Source organism: Spea bombifrons, chromosome 5 (assembly GCF_027358695.1).
Source record: "Spea bombifrons isolate aSpeBom1 chromosome 5, aSpeBom1.2.pri, whole genome shotgun sequence".
NCBI classification, from domain to species: domain Eukaryota; kingdom Metazoa; phylum Chordata; class Amphibia; order Anura; family Pelobatidae; genus Spea; species Spea bombifrons.
In genome coordinates, this window is record NC_071091.1 from 101,979,189 (window position 1) to 102,001,062 (window position 21,874).

Below are 21,874 nucleotides of genomic sequence, written 5' to 3' on the forward strand. Positions count from 1 at the left end.
TACTAAATAAACCTAAGTCAGTACCATGGACAGCAGCGCGGTTAATAGAGACTTCGACTCTGTCCATAGACCGCGGGGTCTGCTGATCATACATTAATGTGACACTTTCCCTTTAAACGCTAACATTATCGTATGGCATGTAACTGAGTAATCCTCGGCGAGAAGGATTTGTGGAAGATAAACGTCTTCTTCTAATCACCCGAGGCTGCAACTTATAACAATTTCCAGGAAAATAATATGTGAACACATCTAGATCGGTGTCAAAAAGAGCAGATTCTAACAATATATAAATATCATATATCCGGCGAGGGCACAGAATAATAGACATATATATATATGTATATATATATATATATATATATATATATATATACAGCAAATCGAAGGTTTGGGGTCACTCAGCTGTTTTCATGGAAAACGAAGATATTTCTGGCTGTAACATAATTGCAAAAGGGTTTTCTAACCATCAATTATCCTTTTAAACTTAAACTTGGATCAGCGAACACAACGTGCCATATGAACACAGGAGTGATGGTAGTGATAAAGGGCCATTGGAACACAGGAGTGATGGGAGTGATAAAGGGCCATTGGAACACAGGAGTGATGGGAGTGATAAAGGGCCATTGGAACACAGGAGTGATGGGAGTGATAAAGAGCCTCTGTACAACTATGAAGATATTCCAGTAAAAATAAGCCGTTTCCAGCTACAATAGTCATTTACAGCATTAACCCCGTCTGCGCTTTCACAAACGAGCAAGTGACCCCAAACTTTTTTATGGTAGTGTATATAATATACTGTATATATATATATATATATATATATATATATAAAAGAGAGAGAGAGGTTGACCTGTAATAACTTCAACATTATATATATCAGAAAAAATATATAAAATCAGAAATGCAATAGAAGCTATGATGGAATTGTTTTAATATCTAGAATGTTTCTGTTATAGGTTGCAGGCAGGCCCGGACTGGGACAAAAAATAGGCCCGGGCATTTAAGCCTGAGCAGCCCATATTTATTTACTTATTGTTAAAGCCCACCCTTCGTGTACCATCTTTGCATTTAATCATTCACACAAATCATTAACACATTCATTAATGCAGTCTCACAAATCATTCAAGCAATTCATCCTCACGTGAATTCATTAATTGTCATACGCATTCACACAATTCATCCACATATTTATTCATTCATTCTCATACACATTCACACTACCCCCTCTCTTCATCTTATCTGCCCCTTCTCACTATGTTCCCCCTTTTCACTATGTAACCCCCTTCCCCACTTCTCAATATGTACCGTCTCTATCTATCCCCTCTCCCCCTTCTCACTGCACCCCCCTCCCTCACCCTACTTACCTTGTTGCCGGAGCAAGCAGCAACTGCGACCGCGCCTGTGGCAGGGCAGGATTGACTTAGGGGCTGATGGAGCTGCAGCTCCAGGCCCCCACCTTAAAATAGGCCCAGTCAGGACCGGACTGACTGGGCCTATATGGGCGTATTAACGCAGAGCCCCTTAAGCCCGCCGCAACTGCAACCGGGTCCGCCACTCTAAGGCAGAGCCGGCCTTAGGTGTTCTGGCGCCCTGTGCGGACTACTCCTCTGGCGCCCCCCATCCCAAAACAAGAAAGGAATAAAAACTTGTAACAAAACTCCCCTTTCACACTATCTATCCCCCTGTATGACTATCTTCCACCTCTGCCCCTTCTCACTGACCCCCCCTCTTCTCACTGTTATCATTATATACTGAGGCAGACATTGACGGTGGTACAGAATAATACTTATCACTATTTACTGAGGCAGACAATGACGGTGGTACAGCATAACACCTATCACTATATACTGAGGCACACATTGACGGTGGTACAGCATAACTGCTATCACTATATACTGAAGCAAACATTGACGGTGGTACAGCGTAATCCCTATCACTATACATTGAGCCAGACATTGACAATAGTGCAGCATAACCCCAATCACTATATACTATGCCAAACATTGATGTGGTGTAGGCCTACCACTTCATTGTCTGGCTTAGTACTAGGGATGCACCGAAACGAATTCTGGACTGAAACCGAAAATGCAGCATTTACCTGTCCGAAACCAAATATGACCTCCCCACACCATAAAAAAATCTAACACTTTTATTTAAAGTAAGTAACACACCAAAATAGGACAAAACAATTAAAAAACAATATTATATGTATATATATATATATATATATATATATATATATATATATATATATATATATAATTGTTAACAGCAATCACATTCTTATCATGCCCAGAAATACCCAGATTCCAGGATGTACTCGCAGACTGGGCATGATAGGAGTATGATTGCCCTATCTACCCCTTCTTGCTCCCTTCTGCCCCATCTACCCTTTCTCACTCCCTTCTCCCTATCTACCCCCTCCTACTATCTACCCTCTCCCTCTTTGAAGTTCACTTACCTTTCAGGAGTCCTGCGGTGGGGGTGCAAGGCCTCTGCCTCCCAGCTCTGCCACTGTATGGAACAGTATAGAGTGATGGGAGTTATGTTGTACTTTTAGAGCATAATTAGATCATGAAAAAGACATTGGAAATGGTACAGCATAACACCCATCACTCTCACACACTTACCAATCCACACATATATACCAATCCACACATATATACCAATCCACACACATATACCAATCCACACACATATATACTAATCCACATATATACCAATCCACACATATATACCAATCCACACGTATACCAATCCACACGTATACCAATCCACACGTATACCAATCCACACGTATATATACCAATCCAGACGTATATACCAATCCACACGTATACCAATCCACACGTATATATACACCAATCCACACGTATATATACCAATCCACACGTATATACACCAATCCACACGTATATACACCAATCCACACGTATATACACCAATCCACACATATATACACACCAATCCACACATATATATACACACCAATCCACACATATATATACACACCAATCCACACATATATATACACACCAATCCACACATATATATACACACCAATCCACACATATATATACACACCAATCCACACATATATATACACACCAATCCACACATATATACACACACATATATATACTAATCCACTCTCACTGAATGTTTTCCTACCTTTCCTCTTTACAGCTCCTTTTCCTCCTCTTCTTCAGTTCTTCTGTCTTCTCTGTCTTCTTCCGGGTCAGAGGGCACGGACAGCGGTGGGTGCGGCTTCAGTGTTGTGCGCCGGGATCTGACAACAAACCCCGGCGCACAACAGCTGTTGCCGCGCAGATCACAAGGGAGCGGTATCGGAGGTCTTTAACAGACCTCCGGCTCCCTTGAGTGATTTTAAGCCAGGTTGAACCCGGCTTAAAATCACTCAAGGGAACCGGAGGTCTGTTAAAGACCTCCGATACCGCTCCCTTGCGAGCCTGCTCCTCCAGCGGCGGACATTACTGTCCGTCTCTGGAGGGGTGCCGGGTGCCGCAAGTTGGCACCCAGTGCGGACCGCCCCCTGCAGTGTGGCGCCCTGTGCGGTCGCACACCCCAAAGGCCGGCCCTGCTCTAAGGGGCCGGGAAGTCCCCACCAGGGCCGGCCTTAGGGGTCTGCGGCCGCACAGGGTTTAAATTAAAACATCGGGGTTTTTTTTTCAACTTTATTTAACATTTTCCATGTTAAATAAAGTTAAAAAAACTTTATTTAACATGGACAATGTTAAATAAAGTTAAAAAAAAAAAACCCCGATGTTTTAATTTAAACCCTGTGCGGCCGCAGACCCGTAAGGACGGCCTTGGTGGGGACTTCCCGGCCCCTTAGAGTGGCGGACCCGGTCGCAGTTGCGGCGGCCTTAAGGGGCAGGTGCCCCTTATGCCCTGCGTTAATGCGGCCGTAGGTAGGGTAGGGGCCCGGAGCTGCAGCTCCATCAGCCCCTAAATCAATGCGGCCCTGCCGTGGCCCGGCCCACCGGGCAAATGCCCGGTGTGCCCGATGGCCAGTCCGGGCCTGGTTGCAGGTAACACAAATACTAAAGCAAATCATATACAGTTCTGACAGTTTGAATTGTAACTTACAGAGAATCGATGTATGCACCGAGTGATGTTAAATATTTATATTATGATGTCAGACATCACCCCATTTTACCTTCATATCTGTTGGCAAATGACATGAATGGATGATGGACACGCAGATACAGCTCTTGTGCCCCCCGGGGATGCGTGGGCGAGGAGGACTAATACCTTTCGGGAAATTATTGCTGTAGAATAAAAGGATTGGGCGCTTTAACCTTTTGTGTGCCGTGGTAGTAATAAAGCATTGTTACAGGGTTTCTCGAATGACTGTAAGCTAACAAAGCCTTTGATTGCCAGGGTGAGGAAATAAATGTTTCTTTTATTTCTAACTTGCCGCTTCCTGTCATCTGTGGAGATGAAAAGGAGAGACCACTGAGGGTGCGAAAAAGTATATATACAGTAAGTTTACATCTTTTTCTTGGCCCAATAAAAAATTGACTTCAATTAAAGACAATATAGTCTTCCATTCAAGAGTTTGGGGTCACTTGGTTTTAACCTAAAACCGCATTTTGTCCATTAAAATAATATGAAATGAGAAATCCAGCGCAGACGGGGTTAATGTAAATGACTAGGAAGCTGGAAACGGCTGATTTTTAATGGAATCTCTTCATAGGCGTACAGAGGCCCTTTATCACTCCCATCACTCCTGTGTTCCAATGGCCCTTTATCACTCCCATCACTCCTGTGTTCCAATGGCCCTTTATCACTCCCATCACTCCTGTGTTCCAATGGCCCTTTATCACTCCCATCACTCCTGTGTTCCAATGGCCCTTTATCACTCCCATCACTCCTGTGTTCCACTGGCCCTTTATCACTCCCATCACTCCTGTGTTCCAATGGCCCTTTATCACTCCCATCACTCCTGTGTTCCAATGGCCCTTTATCACTCCCATCACTCCTGTGTTCCAATGGCCCTTTATCACTCCCATCACTCCTGTGTTCCAATGGCCCTTTATCACTCCCATCACTCCTGTGTTCCACTGGCCCTTTATCACTCCCATCACTCCTGTGTTCCAATGGCCCTTTATCACTCCCATCACTCCTGTGTTCCAATGGCCCTTTATCACTCCCATCACTCCTGTGTTCTAGTGGCCCTTTATCACTCCCATCACTCCTGTGTTCCAATGGCACATTGTATTCACTGATTCAAGTTTAAAAGGCTAATTGATCATTAGCGAACCCTTTTGCAATCATGTTACAGACAAAATTTTCCTTTTTTCTATGAAAAACATCAACTTTCAAACAGCAGTCTATATATGCAGACCCCCCCCCCACACACACACACGCAATTGTCAGACTGGAAGCAGTGATTCATTTATACAGTATATGTATGGATAGATAGATAGATAGATAGATAGATAGATAGATAGATAGATAGATAGATAGATAGAGACAGATAGATAGATAGATAGATAGATAGATAGATAGATAGATAGATCTGCATTCTTTAACCCTTTAAGTAACCTAATTTTTCATTTTAATCTAATTGTAAGATTGAAAGAAAAATAAAGCAGACAAGTAGTAAGTAAAAAGATATATATATATATATATTTATGCATCAAATATGAGCGGATTTAACCCTTTACGTGGTATGATAAGGGGGTAACACATTGGCAGTAATATGTAACATATACTGCAAAGTTTGAAGAGGGTTCCTATCACAATAGTAACCAATGCATATGTAACCAATTCACTGCCAGTGTCTAAGCAGCACAATGGCTCGTGACTCACAACGGATGTGTTAATGAACGTGTTAAGCTCGGTGCCGGGAAGTCGAGGGAATGATAGTGTTTGGACACTGTTTGTGGTGTGACAGTATACATTGACTGCCTCGGGTGCTATGTTTTCAGTCTTGTCACATTTTTCATGCCAGAAACTTGTAGATAGAAAATAATCTGTTTTTTGTTTTTTTTTTACTTTTAATTTTTTTTTTTACCTTTTTTCCCCTTTTTTGGCTTGTGGATTAAACCAGTTTTCCCCCAAGGCCAGTTTGAAAAATAGTAAACGCAACTGAAATGACAAACTAAAGCCTTATACTTTTGTAAGCAGTTCTAGAACACAGACTGAACTGAAACTTTGTTCTTGTGTTTAGCATTTGTGTTTCCCTAGAAGAAAATGTAGCATATCATATAGAAATCAGTCCTACTGTTTACTAGATAAAGTACTGCTTCACACATTCATATATCATACCACAAATGCTTCATGAAATAGGTTTCCGCACACAAGCCGAAGAGCACGATGCGCAGTACCAAGCGTCGTCTGAATGCGTGAATGTGTGAAACAGTAGGACTGATTTCCATATGATATGACTGATATATTATATACTATTATATAAAATCTGTTATTCAATATATTTCACTAAAGTGCTACATTTTCTACTAGCGAAACAGACATGCTAAAAAATGCACTTGGGCACCGGCCAAGTCTTCGTGTTTATTTTTGTGAAAAAAAACCCTTATTCCACAAATATTCACCCGGTTTTCTTTTCGGGTGAATATTTGTGTAGGTTCATCGGGTTCGTTTTTGTTTCATTGTTTTTTGCCATTTTTTGAGCAGGGGTTAATTTGGGGTTAACGCGGTAACAGTACACAGCAGCTTTGGCGCCAGGATTTTAAAGGTTTGCAAGAGCGATTCTATTGGTTCCCCTGCTATCAACCAATGAAGGGGAGCTGCTCTTCATTGGTTGATACCAAACAAGCCCCCTGCCGGTGACCAATAGAGCCGCTGTTATAGACCTTAAACTCATGACACCGAAGCCATTAGTGTCCATAGGCCAATTTGCTCCGAGGTGTACCTTGCCCTGCCATTTGCCAGGGAGACTAAAATCCCTGTTCCTCCGAGACCAAGTTGCTTAGAGTAGTTGTCTCAGACTCAGACAACCGCTTTGAGCAACTTGGCTTGGGAGGAATGGCGATTTTAGTCTCCATGGCAAAAGGCAGGGCAAGTTACACCATGGAGCAACTTGGCATGGGAAGACCATTGGTCTCCTGACTCCAGAAGTTAAAAGTCGGTGCAAGTGCCCTTCATCGTTTGTTGCCAAAGGAGCTCAGTACAGCGACCTATAGAGTCACTCATACGGACCTTTAACTCCTGACACCGAAATTTGGCCTGGGGAGGTTTAAGGAGTTTTAGGTCCATACAAGCGACTTTATTGGTCACGGGCAGGGGCCTCCTCTGGCATCAACCAATGAAAGGCAGCTGCTAACAAAAGAAAAGGGCTGTAGTTTGTAATTTCACAAAAGTTCTGTGTACTATTTTTCAAATTGGCCTTGGGGGGACAACTAGTTAAACGTGTTCTCTGGAGTGATGAATCACGCTTCACCATCTAGAATTCTGATGGACGAGTCTTGGATTGGCGGATGCCAGGAGAATTCTCTACCGAATGCACAAAGGTCTGGGGCTGTTTTTCAGGGTTTGGGTCCCTTCATCTCAGTAAAGGCTAATCTTAATGCAACATCATACAGAGACATTTTGGACAAGGCTCTGCTTCCAACATTGTAGGTATAGTTTGGGGAAGACCCTTTTCAATTCCAGCATGACTGCGCCCAGCGCACAAAGCAAGCTCCATAAAAACATGGCTGGATGAGTTTGGTGTCAAAGGACTTGACCGGCCACACAGAGCCCTGACCTCAAGCCCATCAAACTCCTTTGGGATGAACTGGAACAAGAGATTGCGAGCCGGGCGTCTCATCCAACATCAGTGTCTGACCTCACAAACGCTCTACTGGATTAATGGGGAACAATTCCCAAAGAAACTCTCTAAAACCTTGTGGAAAGCCTTCCCAGAAGAGTGGAAGCCGTTATAGCTGCAAAGGGGGGACCAAAGTCCCTGTTGGTACAATGGTCAGGTGTCCCAATACTTTTGTCCATATAGTGTATATTTGCCTGGTTTGTTTATCGCTTTTCCTGACAGCAGCCGACTTCTACCTACACATAACCATGCCAATACAATGAACCTGCTGATAGACATGTATCACAAAATATTGTCTGTAATTACAGTAGAACTGACAAGCCAGGATTTTAATGTTTACCTCAAGCCAGTTTTTTCTGCAGTGGGCCGCTTCTTCACAAATGTATGTGTGCGTGGGCCGCACTCATTTTTCACTGAGAAAAAAATATTGCCTCTTAGCTTTAAAATGCATATTAATACAGGGTTAATTTGGCGATAATGAAAGCAGTGGGAAAAATTTTTTTGATCAACTTTTATATGTCATTCTATCATTACTAAATTACTTAAACAGTACCCCAAATAAAACCAATAAAAACGGAAATTTCACTTCTGTTCCTAGTAATTTCTCATACAACTGGAACTTTGAGAAACTGCTATTGTTTGGTGTGAAGAGTGGTCTCATAGTTAAGTGTCCATGACCTTCCACATGATTATATCTAGGAACCTCCCAGGGTAGGCTGCCCAGAGCTCTCCTTCTTCTAGCGGAGCGGGTTAATGAAGGGGTACCCACATGCAGGGCCGAAGCTAGCCCCAGACAGCCCTTAGTTGGAGGGAACTGGGCAGTGAGCTTAGTTGGTGTGGCGTGGGTGGAACATGAGCATGAGATGGACATGGCCAAACCGAGCTCCCCTTTTTGGAGAAAGGAGAAATGTATCCGAAAACCCGGGGAACAGGTCTGAACCTGGTGACTTCGAGTCAAACAAAGAGCGTTCCCGGGCATTTATCTAAATTGCTCAGCTCAATATTCCAAAAATCACAACATCCTAATCCTGATCCTAATCAAGACATTGCCTGACTCCAAAATGTTATCTGTTACAAAATCACATTTGCTAATCCTCAGGGTCAGGTTTATGTTCCAAGCACATGTAAATCTGAACCACATAGTCCACTCCTGTGCTAGATACATTTATAATAAATATGAAACAAGTCGTAAGAAGCAACATAGATCGGACAGGATCGGCCGTAGGGCCTTTTTTTTGCAGAGTAGAGAATTTGGAGATGGCACCATTCAACCACAGCAACCCAGCTTGATGTATAATAAAAATCACAGGGGAGAGAATAGATGGCATTGGGCAGGGCTACCGATATCTGTCTGTATTTTTGTATTTTTCCAGATATGGCAGTCAGACTCTTCTTCAGATGTCACATTAGGCTTATTATTTTATACATAACAGCCCGTGTTGCAAGCTGAGGCATGAACCTTGTACGCCAATACATCTGAGCCATGTAAATACGGCAGTGGGAACTGGACAAGCAAACTCATCATTAGTGTTCCATTATATTTTGAAATACATTCTTCTGTAATTATTGAAGGGTTACAGCGTGTTAAAAGGTCAGCGAGATGTCAGAAACTCCCCGATCCATTAGCACTAAATGGGGTCTTTGTACTCAAAACACAGCGCACCTTCTGAAGTGACAACTAAGTAGATCTGGCGGGACTGGATTTTCGACATTACAGCGCAGAGAACGGCCCAGGCGGTATAAGTTATTGTATAACCACAGGAGAACCTATCACATCATCATAGAAATGTCAAAACTGACCTAACCTTCAACCTTTCTATAACACTCTTATCAGTAAAAAAAACTCCAATAACACCAAATGATATGAACAAATAAATATATATATGTATATATATATATATATAGATAGATAGATATATTAAAAAAGTCTAAAAAAGCACTTATTTGATAAAAAACAAACAAACAAAAAACAAACAAGGAAAAAAAGACAAATAGTTGGGAGCATTATTATATAATATTCTAGACTTTTGCCACACGGAAAATATTTATTTATTTATTTGCTAATGCATATTAATGTTGTATATTAGCTTCCATTGTGTAAGAACATTATATAATCATCCTCTCAATTATTTTTCTTTCGTTGTTAATAGTGACTATATTTTTTTAATCACACAATTTAGTAAAATATTTTTTATCACACGATGTGTTGTTTTTGTATTTTTTTTTTAATAAATATGTATTTTTTCTGTACGCCATTCTGCGTTACTGCATATTTTTAAGAGCCGTCTATTTTTCTTTATATATTTTATTCTTTTTCACTAAGACATCACTGCAGCTTATTTGCTTTATTTGTCATACTATATATGTAGAGTCTCCCTTGTAGATGTGTTTAATCAGTTGAGGTTTGTATAAACACTATTTACTCATTTGGTGTATTTTTGTATATATTGTTTTTTTAAATAAATATATCATTGTTACAGATTTTACATCACAATATACAACCTGCAATCACCCACTGCTATAATAAAAAGACAATACTGGTAGCTGGTATTTTTTTCATGGTACCATTTACAGATCCAGAACATAAACGGTAGAAATTTATATAAATTGGAATAGATTGCGAGTTTAATCCGATTGCTTTTGGAATTATGTAGGAATAGGAAGTTTCTTTCTCTTCTCTCTACCTTCTGACCACAATTGGCGGTACGTTCCATTCCATTCCATTTATTTATATAGCGCCAACAGATTTCATAGCTCTCTTACAATAGGGGGCCAAGAAAATATTTAACGAAGACAAATTAAAATGACAACAACACATGTGAAAACAAACTGGTGCAGAAGGAGAAGAGGGTCCTGATCTTGCAAGTTTACAATCTATTGTGTGGTTGAGGGGGAAGTGAGGCAGCATGAGATGACTGCAAGGACAGGGACAAGTTGATCATAGTGAGGGTGATACGGAGAACTTTGTGTTGGCCTTGCAAGTGGTTGTGGCGATATAGGTTAAGGGCATTAGGAGGTTGGTTTAAAATTAGGGTAAGTGGTTATAAACTGGAACCAGGGGGAGTAATAATCCTAAGTAATGTTTTGGACTGTCGACGAACTCTCATCTGAGTTTTCTTAGCTTTGTAATTTTGCATGTGCCTGGGAACTTTACAAGTTAATTTTGTATATTTGGAGCACGTCAGTGTATAGTAGTGTTTCTCTTGTAGAATTCATTTTCAACTCTGTGAAATCCTCCACTGGCTCCCAATTACCTTTAGGATTAAATTTAAAATCCTGGTTCTAACATATAAAGCCCCCCATAACACTGATCCCCCATACATTTCTGCCCTCATGAGCAAATAGTCTCCTACTCGATCCCTACGTTCTTCCCCTGGGCTAAGGCTCTCCTCCTCACTCATCACCTCTTCCTTTTCCCGTCTACAAGATTTCACTCGAGCTGCCCCATATCTCTGGAATCTGCTCCCAAGGAACCTTCAGCTTTCACCCTCCCTCCCGACATTCAAGAAACATCTCAAAACCCAAGAAACATCTCAAAGCTCACTTCTTCATAGAAGCCGCACCATAACCTCCTTGTCATCGATACAACCACCACACTACCTCTCACCTTTCTCTGTGCCTTATGTTTGTCACCCCATTCCCTCTAGATTGTAAGCTTGCGAGCCGAGCCTCTCCACCTAATGTATCGGTTTGTTTTAGTCTGTCAATTCTTGTCTTGTCATATCCCTTGAATATATGTATTGTATTAAGCGCTGCGTAAACTGTTGGCGCTATATAAATAAAAGATAATAATAATCCTGTTCTCAAAGTCTGCTTTTATGTTACCATATTAATAAAGGGGCATTCTGGGCTATAATTCAACATTGTAGAATTAACTAAATTCCTGATGGAAGTTCTCAGAACCAGACCTTCCCCATAGCTTTATATCTAACTCTATGTATTTCCTGCATATGTGAAGCCCCACAAAAATACTACATTCCTTTCTCAAAAAAAAAATCTGAACAAATTGTTTTCCCTCCAGATACGTTTTTTTCAATATATGATATAGGATTTCCATCATTCTATCATAGATATAAATCAGACAAGTGACACGGCTAGAATTCTCGACTTAACTGAGCTAATGCAAGCTCTGTTACTACAATATTTCTTTGTGTAAGAAGAGGTGTAGGTTGTGAAGAGATTTCAGGCCTGTCAGATCTTGTATCTCCATGCTACTCAGCGCCCACGGCAAAGGATGGTAAAGCGCTGTTTTCCAGCAATATCCATGGCTTCCTAACAATAAGATTTTATTTGTCTTCCGCAATCAGTGGGGATTCACTGCTTTTTGCCTATTCATTTTGCACTCCCTTAGTTTTACCCTACTATTACTTCTTTCTAAAGCGTCCGCACCAGTTCCAATTATCCATTGTTCTAATATCCTCAGGGTTTAGAGTTGCTGTATTGGGCATTGTTTGTATGACACATCAAGCTTTAAGATGATGCTGCCCACCACATGCTATCCTCCAGTGTATGTGACATGCGAAGTCAGAAGGAAATTAATTACTTAATGGGGTTTATAAATCTCCCATCATTTAGGGACGCCCCAGTGGCGCTCATCCCCTGCATCATCCTCTTACGCCTTAAGGTGGTATAATACCCAGAACATAGGGTGACCACATATGCCCTTTTTTTCAAGGTCATATATACTTTAACCGGTGCATATAAAGTGGTGTCCGGTTTCAGTATGTAGGATGCATAATCGAGTAACTGATTCCCTTCTGTGAGTTTATACGTCCCATGCTGCATGGGACACCACTCCATATGTGCTCGTTGGTTACACAGGATTTGGTAACACGGGATTTGGTAACATGGTAACATGGGAAAACCGGCAAAAAAAAGTGGCCATCCTACTCCCACATAGGCTACTTGTAGTTAACTTTATACGGTGCCGTGTGTCTTGGCACCATTCTTTTGAAGGTCCACAGCTGTAGCACTTTTTTTGTTAAAATCCGATGTTAAAAGTTAATATATTAAGGTTAGTGACAGCAGCACTTTCCCTGCTTTACCAAACTCCAGTTGAGGTTGTGGGATGCTCTGTCACTCCAAATGGACTCCGAAGTGTTGTATAAACGCTCGTCAAACTGATATCAATCATCACACCAATGGATCTTACTTCTAAAATAATTCCAGCAAGCTATTCACTAAGGCCCAACTCCTCTTCAAGTAAGTCCATGTCAATTTACCTTTTTTAACCCTTTGAGTGCTGGGTCCAGGGACACATTTCCCTCTAGGGGGCCAGAACAAGGTTCATAATTTTGATCATTAATTGATGTCACTTAATTAATCAATCTTTTTAAAGGTCAATTAGGGACATGCGAGTCTGATGTTACGGCACATTGGTATTATTGTCAGCTGTCTATTATTTCTGCGATGCTTTGGCTTTGTCTGAGTTGATCTGAAAGTTGATAGCACTAACATCATTCAGCACCTTCTGAGCTGCCATAACGTACCTTTAATCTACGGCTAACGACCTGCTTTAGAGGTAAAGTTAAGGGACAGGCTCTGGAAAATGTTTAAGCTGAAAGAACCTCTTGTTTAGCCCCGCAGCCATCCCAACAAATAAGGAATGTACTATATGTACAAATTGAAAAGACCAGCAGCAAATTGGCACAGAACTCCTAGATATCTACTGGCAATCGTTACGGGTAAGCCATGCCAAGTCTTAGGTGTAATTAGCAATTTTATGCATAAATAGAGAATGTGATATGAGGTTCTCCACGACTCTAATGTAATAGTTACCTACTCTACGATGGAGTAACCTGTTTGAATAAAGACTGACGGAGGGAAGTCTGAACATTTTCAGCATTAAACTTTTTGATCTATAGAAGTGATTCTTAACATTTTTGGTGTCACAACTCCCTTGTGAAAAATCTTATGCCCAAAATGTAGGCTTAGGCAGGATGAGTTTGCATAAAACAATAAACAGGACCAGTGGTGTCATTAAGCTCTGGAGAGGCCCATCCATAAACCATCATAATGCGTCCATAATACGAAGCTGTTAAAGCCCAGACCCACTAGGATTTTTTGGGGTATAAAATGGTAAAGATCTCCTGCTTCCTCATTTAAAGGTGGGAAATAGTCTTGGGTTTATAACCCATTTAAACCCATTCATTCGATATTGGGAGGGAAGCAGGACAAGAAAAGCATTTGAGGTACAGAAACCCATGTTCTCTCCATTACAGCATGCCAGAATTATTACATTTATTGGGAAAGTTATAGTGTTTGATGTTCAACAAAATCTACCCTCTACCACCTCACAACTGGAAGCTTCATTACATGTTTAGCTGTATCAGTAAAGCTGTTGATTCTGTGTCACAAAGACACATTTTGTCTGGAGCACGGAGAACCAAAATCCCATCAGAACAACCACACAAGACTACAATGGTTTGAGATCTAAATGAAATAAATGTAAAGAAATGAGTTCCTGGGTACGGAAAATTTCCCAGAATAAAGCCTAACAGTAAGTTTGCTTAGAGCAAATTATTCCCGCTAATAATGTGTGTCCTTAACATTCCGTAAGGACTCTTTCAGGTTTGTATGCCTTCTCCAAACTCTGCATTTTGAGTTCTCATATAGTGCTAAAAACAGCTATAGAATTTTAAGGTATTTCCATTATAGATGAAAAATGATGAAGCAAACATGGAATTTTTGGTTGTCACTCATCAGGTTTTGCCTTAAATAAACAGACATAAACACTGTGACGGTTGTCAGGGCAACGTAGCTTCAACCCGTGTCCTTCTATCATTTGTACCTTTTATATCTACGTCACAAATGTTAGAGAAGAAGGAAACAAGACAATGTTAGAGGAGTGACAGGTATAGAAAAAAAGTGAGTGTAAGACACTATGGCAGAAAAGCAAACATAAAAATTAAGTAAATCAACTTGAGTCAACAGCTGATACAATCAGTTCATTTTAGAAAAACATTCAGTTCAAGCACATGGAGTTCCAAATAATGGAATCATACAAAAAAAATCCAGAAACAGAATCATTCACCTGATCTGTTTGGGGTATTTTTCCTTAAAGCACAATGAACTACAGTCAGAAGGTTGTTTTGTTTCTTTAGTCTTCATTCATCCATCAACGAAACTATCAATCACCGTGAAGGTATATTTTTCGAGGCTTACACCTCCCTCTGGGGTTTCGCAATACCGAAAGGGGTTAAACAGAAGTCAGGACAAGTAGCAACAGAATCATCTAAGGCTATTGTTATAACCAAAACAATGGTGCTTTTCATATCTCTGTCACTGATTTTTTATAGATTTTCACCAACATTTCTCTTGAGAATATTCTATGCTTGTCATTAAAGGGGAGCCACCTCTCCTGATCATGAATTTATTAATGGAATAGCATAAAGCAGGGATCTGTTCCTATCTCCACAAATGACATTATAACTGTTGTGTCTATTCGTTAGGTTGAGTGATCAGTCAGGTTGATGGCTAACTCTATTGATCAGACTCAACTTCAGTCAAATGCCCTTGCATGCAAACACTCGCTAATCTTTGAATGTTCTGAGGGCTTGTGTGACTTTTTCGAGCTAGAGGAAAGAGCTTTTGAGTTTAATGGGAACTTGCATGTCCTTGCCTGTTACTCACAAAATTAACACCCTCCACATTAAAATCAAATGTAAAACATAAAAAAAAAATAAAAAAAAAAAATGTGTGTATCCAAGAACACGCTATTAATCGAGGGTGGGCTGATGATGGTACCCCCCATTTCCCACACCCCATGCATCGGAGTAATTAACTGCCCCTCTCCTGCTAATAATGCACTCTAGCTGTTTTGTTTTTTGTAAGTGGTAATGTGACATGGCTTTAGTGAATTTGCAAATTGGACTTGTGCCCATCTTGTGCAACATCATCAGATTTCAGGTCCCATTCATTTATATAACAATCATCATTTTCTTGAAGGCTCCTAACAAGGTAGTCTTTGAGAATCTGTTGTTCAATGTCTTTTCCCGTTTGCTACCGGGTCCTGCTCATTAATGTGAGATGGCCCATGCCATTTCTTCTAAAAAAAAAAAAAGCCTTAAAGCGGAACTATAGTCAACACAGTTTTCAGCACAAATATTAGAGCTACCAAAAAACCCAAAGCTTGTGGCTTTTATTTTCTATTAGGGTGGTTGATTTGGAGGTATTTTGTTTGAGGGGAAATGGGGGTCCTGTTCTTTCTCCTACCACCAAATTTATGCGAAGCCTAACCAGGAGCCACCAAAGACAGGTATATATTTTATCCTGCAAGCACGATGATATAGGTTAATATGGTGCATTGCAATGTAAAAAGAAGGATCTCATAAAGTGGAGAGTTTATTTTAAGGTTTTGAATAATGTTCCCTACGCTCACAGAGGTGTATAGCTCCTGTTAAAACCATGGTCTTGTATGTTCCTTGGTCATGTCTTCTACTTAGGGCAGCTTTATGATGTAGGCATCTGTAGAAGCGCTCTGCTGGGAGGTTAGTCCTTGGGCCCAGAGCCTTCTTACATTGCATTTAATTATCTGACCCCCGGGTTATGATTATCACCTATCTCTAGACATTTATAAAATATGCGTCCCTGCCATTTATGTATTTGGTTAATTCTATTAATTAGAAACCATTCTTTATGAAATCTTATCTACATTCAGTCTTAGGTGTGGTCTCCACCAACACACGTTACTCTAGTCTAGGTGAGGTCTTACCAGTGATCTGTAAAGACACGGATATGCGTCATCATTTCTAGATGAGTTAAATCTGTGATTTTTCTCACGTACATTTATAGTCAGGTACAAAAAGTCCATTGTTTGTGTTTACAGCTTAAAGTAACGTGTGTGTGTATTCCTTTTATCATGAACATTTATTGTTTTTAGAAAGCGCCATCAGATTCTGCAGCGCTGTACAAAGGGTCCACAGGACAGACCAATCAGTATATAACATCCAGGAACAAGAGGTGAGGAGGGCTCTGCTCAGATCTTACAATCTAGTTCAAGAGTTTACAATTATAGTTATTTGGTGCAAAATCTTTGGCTACAAATTATGATGGGCCAACACCGATGAGATCCTCCTGCGTAGAGCCTTCTTAGTCATGCCTAATGACTGCTTAAACCATAGAAGAACCTAACTATGAATTGCGCAAGATCCACAACACCCCTCTTCAATAAGAAATTAGTCTGTGCTGATCCGTCATAATGATTCGTTAATACGGAGGAAAATAATGAATTTTGTTCAGTTTTACAGAACATCTTTTTACCTGCCAGACAAGATAGTAATTCAACGTTTATCTTTAGGTGAGATGATTTAGGTGCCTTTAGTAACCCCAGCGCCTGTAGGAGAGTTGCACATTAGGAAGGTCAATGCCATGAAGCTTTCCTGCTAACAATTTAGCGAAGGCACATTATAGCGCAGCTGTCTTTCAGGTGCCTTTCTTATGTGTTTCATAAGTTTGTGTAAAACTGCAAAAATCTTTTTGGTTTATTAAAAAAAAAAAAAAAAAAAAAAAGAGAAAATTGATGAGGATTGGCTTCCACCTGATAAAATGTATTTGATAGGGTGATGGTCGTATTTATGCTACAATGAAATATCTTTTTCTTACTAGGAGAAACAAATCCGGGACTTGGGAGTATCATTTCATGCCAACAGCTATGTGTTCACAGCTGGAATAATACAAAACATATTTGTACTGAATATCTCTTTCCATTGGTAGCGTCTCCTTTATTCCAGGGAATAGTCAGCTCCAGTCTTTATATCCAAGACTTGTACTAACCTGTTGAGAGATATTTCATGTTTTTCATACATATAGAAATCACATTCCATGCCTATATAATAATAATAAAAAATAATAAAAAAACAACTCCTGATGTTGTAAGACGATAGAATCTAGAAATATGGTACACTTTCCAGTGGGTTAGAGGATATCACGCTATCATTAGTTCAGCTGTCTGTGTGGATAGATAGGTGGGAAGAGATATTAAAATTCCATATAGAATGTATATGCGACTTCTCACTGCCAGTGAAAAGGAGTAAAACGCAATTTACACGATCAATGTGCCACTTGCACTAGTATGTTTTTCTGTGAACCAAGATGGAGTAAAAGAACAATCGTGTAAAAAATTGACAAAGATTTCTTATAGATTGTAAGATTGCAAGCAGAGCCCATTTTAACCTAAGACATCAATTTGTGGTCACTTCTAGTTTTGTCATATACTCTGAAAGCATGGAAAGCAAGAATCGCTGTATGAATTGTTGGTGGTACATAATAATAATAAAATATAATAATACAGTTTTGGATTATGGATTTAGCTCAAGTACTCTTGTTGGTTCATAGCTCTGACCACAGGCACACGTTGTGTAAAATGCGTAAAAGATACAATATATTTTATGTAATGCATAAAAGCTAAAGAATTTCGCATGACATATGTTGCAATTATTTAACTCCTGAATTTGTACCTTGAAGAGATTTATCTTGACAGCTGTAAGGTATAAACAATGACACTTTTCATGCCTAAACAACAGTATTTACATGCAAACAAATGGTCAATCAAGTGTTTGTGTTTCTTCTTATTATAAGGGAATTTGTGGTATAATAGTCATGTATCGTAAATGCTCATGTTATATGTTTCCCGGAACAAAATTAATATTTAATCGCTCAAACAGGTATGGCATGCATGAAAAAAATGGTGGTGTTGTTTACTTAGAATTAGACCCTATCAGCTACTTAACCCCTTCACGACCAGAGATGTTGCACAGTGACACACACCTGGTACGTTATGGTCATAAAATACCCCCCACTTCGCCAAAATTGTGGCAAATGCAGGGGCACTGTTACTGCAGTCTGCCTGTGCGTCCAGACAGACCAGCAAAAGTGATGAAGAGCCCCCACAAGCATTTGATTGCTCTCACAGGAGTGATCACACAGGCGATCACATCCCAGCTGCCAAGGGCGGCATCAGGAACAGGACTGACTGTTGCAGTGTTTATAAAGTTAAATAGAGATATAGCAAAAACACAAAAACTTCTCTGGTCCTTTAGCATGAACATAAAATATTGTGGTCCTGAAGGGGTTAAAAGTCCCTGATAACCCCATTAAAGAAGAATGCATATTTAAAACTCTGGGAGTACTTTAATATGCATTCTTCAATAAAAAAAAAAATAATAATAATAATAATAAAAAAAAAGATTTAAAAAAGTAAAAGGACTAATAGCTGCAGCCCTGTTGCTGAATCTACAGAATCGCCCATATTTCTGCAAAACGAACAATATGAAAATTTAGAAGGACCACTGAGCTATCATATGCATTAAAGTTCATATGATGGCTGGAGTGTGCCTTTAAAAGTATGGGGGTATCTCAAAACGAAAGATGAACGTATATTAAAAATAAAAGCAAATTCAACATTTCCCATCAAGATAAATATGCAAATCCACAATATTAATCTCTGCATGCAACACTCGCTGATATACTGGTAGCAAAGATTCAGAGAAGTCAGAGATGATAGAAATGTTTACAGATTTTATCCTCAATGTGTAACTTTTCCATTGTTTTGACTTCACATATCTATTATATTCTATTAAAAAATCTGAAGTATTTGAATTGAATGATTACACCCAACATTTGTATTTTCTTTCCCATGTATACACCGAGATGAGAAGAAATATTATTCTATGTGTTGGTTTGCAAGATACAGGGAGTAAGGCTTCACTGGGCTGCGTGAATCAAAACGCAGCAATTTGTTAGCTTTCAATCAGCAGACAGGTGTCAAGATTGATTATAACTTCCAGGGTTAGGGAGGATACCATTACATAACAAAAAAAAAAGTTAAATCTACTTTGAACTATAAACTCTTGGTGGCTTGTTTTGGCACGTTCATGAATACCTATGATTCGGAAATCACCAAATGTAGATAGTTGGCATCTTCTGATTCCTCATTTCACGTGTTACAGTCACATTTTTTCTTTTGAGAACAACTATCAAAAAACAAGCATGGACAAATTGGCATCATTGCCATGCATAACATGGTACTTGAGGGTTACCCAATAACTTGTCCCACAGTGGACTTTCGACAAGTCTATCTCGCCTTCTTCATGTAGCGAATAGTGTTACATATACCCTCTAGACTGTAAGCTCGTTTGAGCAGGGCCCTCCTCACCTGTCAGTTTGTTATGTTACATACTACTTGTTATATCCTGTCTACCCATTGTACAGCGCTACGGAATTTGATGGCGCTATATAAAACAATAAATAAATAATAATATACAATTTACTTCTTTATTCTGGATTTCTCCACTACATGTTATCAATGGCACACAGCTTGTGATTCTCCAAAGCAGAGATTACTGTAAGGGAATATATGTGATCTATACAACACGAATGGGCTTGTGATTGAATCAGAGCGGTGATTATTTGCAGACTGCATGTTTTATTTTATGAGCCTTGGTTTTATTAAAATATTGCAGCCCCTAAGAAAAGATGGAGATATTCAGAACTGGGCTAGGTATTAAACCGTGTTTAGTAGAGACACACACACACACACACACACACCTATGTGAAGGGTGAAGGCACACATTGCTGTTCCAAAAAAAGATATTTTGTAGAATACAAAATAACATTAAATCCATTGAATTTTCATAAACACACGAATAATATATGCACTAAAAGGCCCATTACCTAATATCTACATAAAACAAAACCAAAAGTCTACATTACATAAATCACAACTATTTTTTTAAAGCAGAAATCATGAATTCTCATACTTGTTTAAAAAACATTTATAAATTAAAAAAAAAACAAAAAAAAAGTAATAGTTCATTAAGAAATTGTTAGAAGTATGTGTGGTAAAACAATAAAAGGAAATATGAATTAAAATGGTGATGCGAGTTTTAAGAATCACAAATCACAACCACATACAAACCTGCTCCATTTCATTCTATACATATAATTAAACCTTATAGACAGAGCCAGAAAATGCAGGAATCTGCTGAGAACTGGACTGGAAAAGAAAGAGAACCCTTATGTTACAATAAAGAACAAACTGTAATGGCAGAGACAGTATTGTTATGTTGTTGGCTAATCACTTCAACAACAGCTAACTGGAGTCAGGAGTTAGGAAGCCTCAATGAAACTGGATTGCAGGCGAGTTTTAGAGCCACTTCGGCATAAGCAAAACAGTCATTTTGAGTTTGCTATTCAAAAAAAGCATTTGCTCCATGCCTCTCAAAAGAAGAAATCTCAGAAAACAATGACAGCAATCAATAGCAGGACAATGACCCTAAAATTAAAGTAAATCTGTTACAAAATAGTTAAAAAAAAAAAAAAGAAGAAAATCTGCCTTTTGTAATGAAAAATCATCTAAAATACTGCTTTATGTTGTACAGCTCTTTCCGCAGCCACTGGAGGCGCTTGTTTGAGGTTATTGCTGCCAAAGGAGCTTCAACCGGTTATTAAATCCAAGTTTCCACTTACTTTTTCCAGATCACATTTTACGAACAGAAGGTTGTGGTTCTGGATCCAGACAGACAAGCAGGAACTGGCCAATCAACATTGTGGTAATAGACAAGGACAGCAGTGGCGATAGATGTAGCAGTTCCAAGTGACAGCAACGTCACGAAGTAGTATGAGAAGCTAGAGAAGTACCAGGGCCAGAAAGAAGGACTATAGAAGATGTGAAGAGTGAAGGCCAAAGTGGTCCCAGTGGTCATAGGAGCACTTGGGGCTGTGAGTCCTAAGCTGGTAGAGTGGCTCCAACAGATTCTAGGAACGACATCAGAACACAGCTAAGATACTGCACAGCACTCTGAAAGTCCCAGCCTCTAGCAGAGGACCCGAGGTAGAGGAAGACTATATATATATATATATATATATATATATATATATATATATATATATATATATATATATATATATATATATATATATATATATATATATATACATACATATATATACACACATGCATACATATATACACACACGTTTTTTTTTTATTGGGGGGTGATGGAAACTCCAAATTATACTCTAATGTAACTTTCCACAGAGAAATGTTTATGAGTGCAAACAACTAAATGGCGTTGC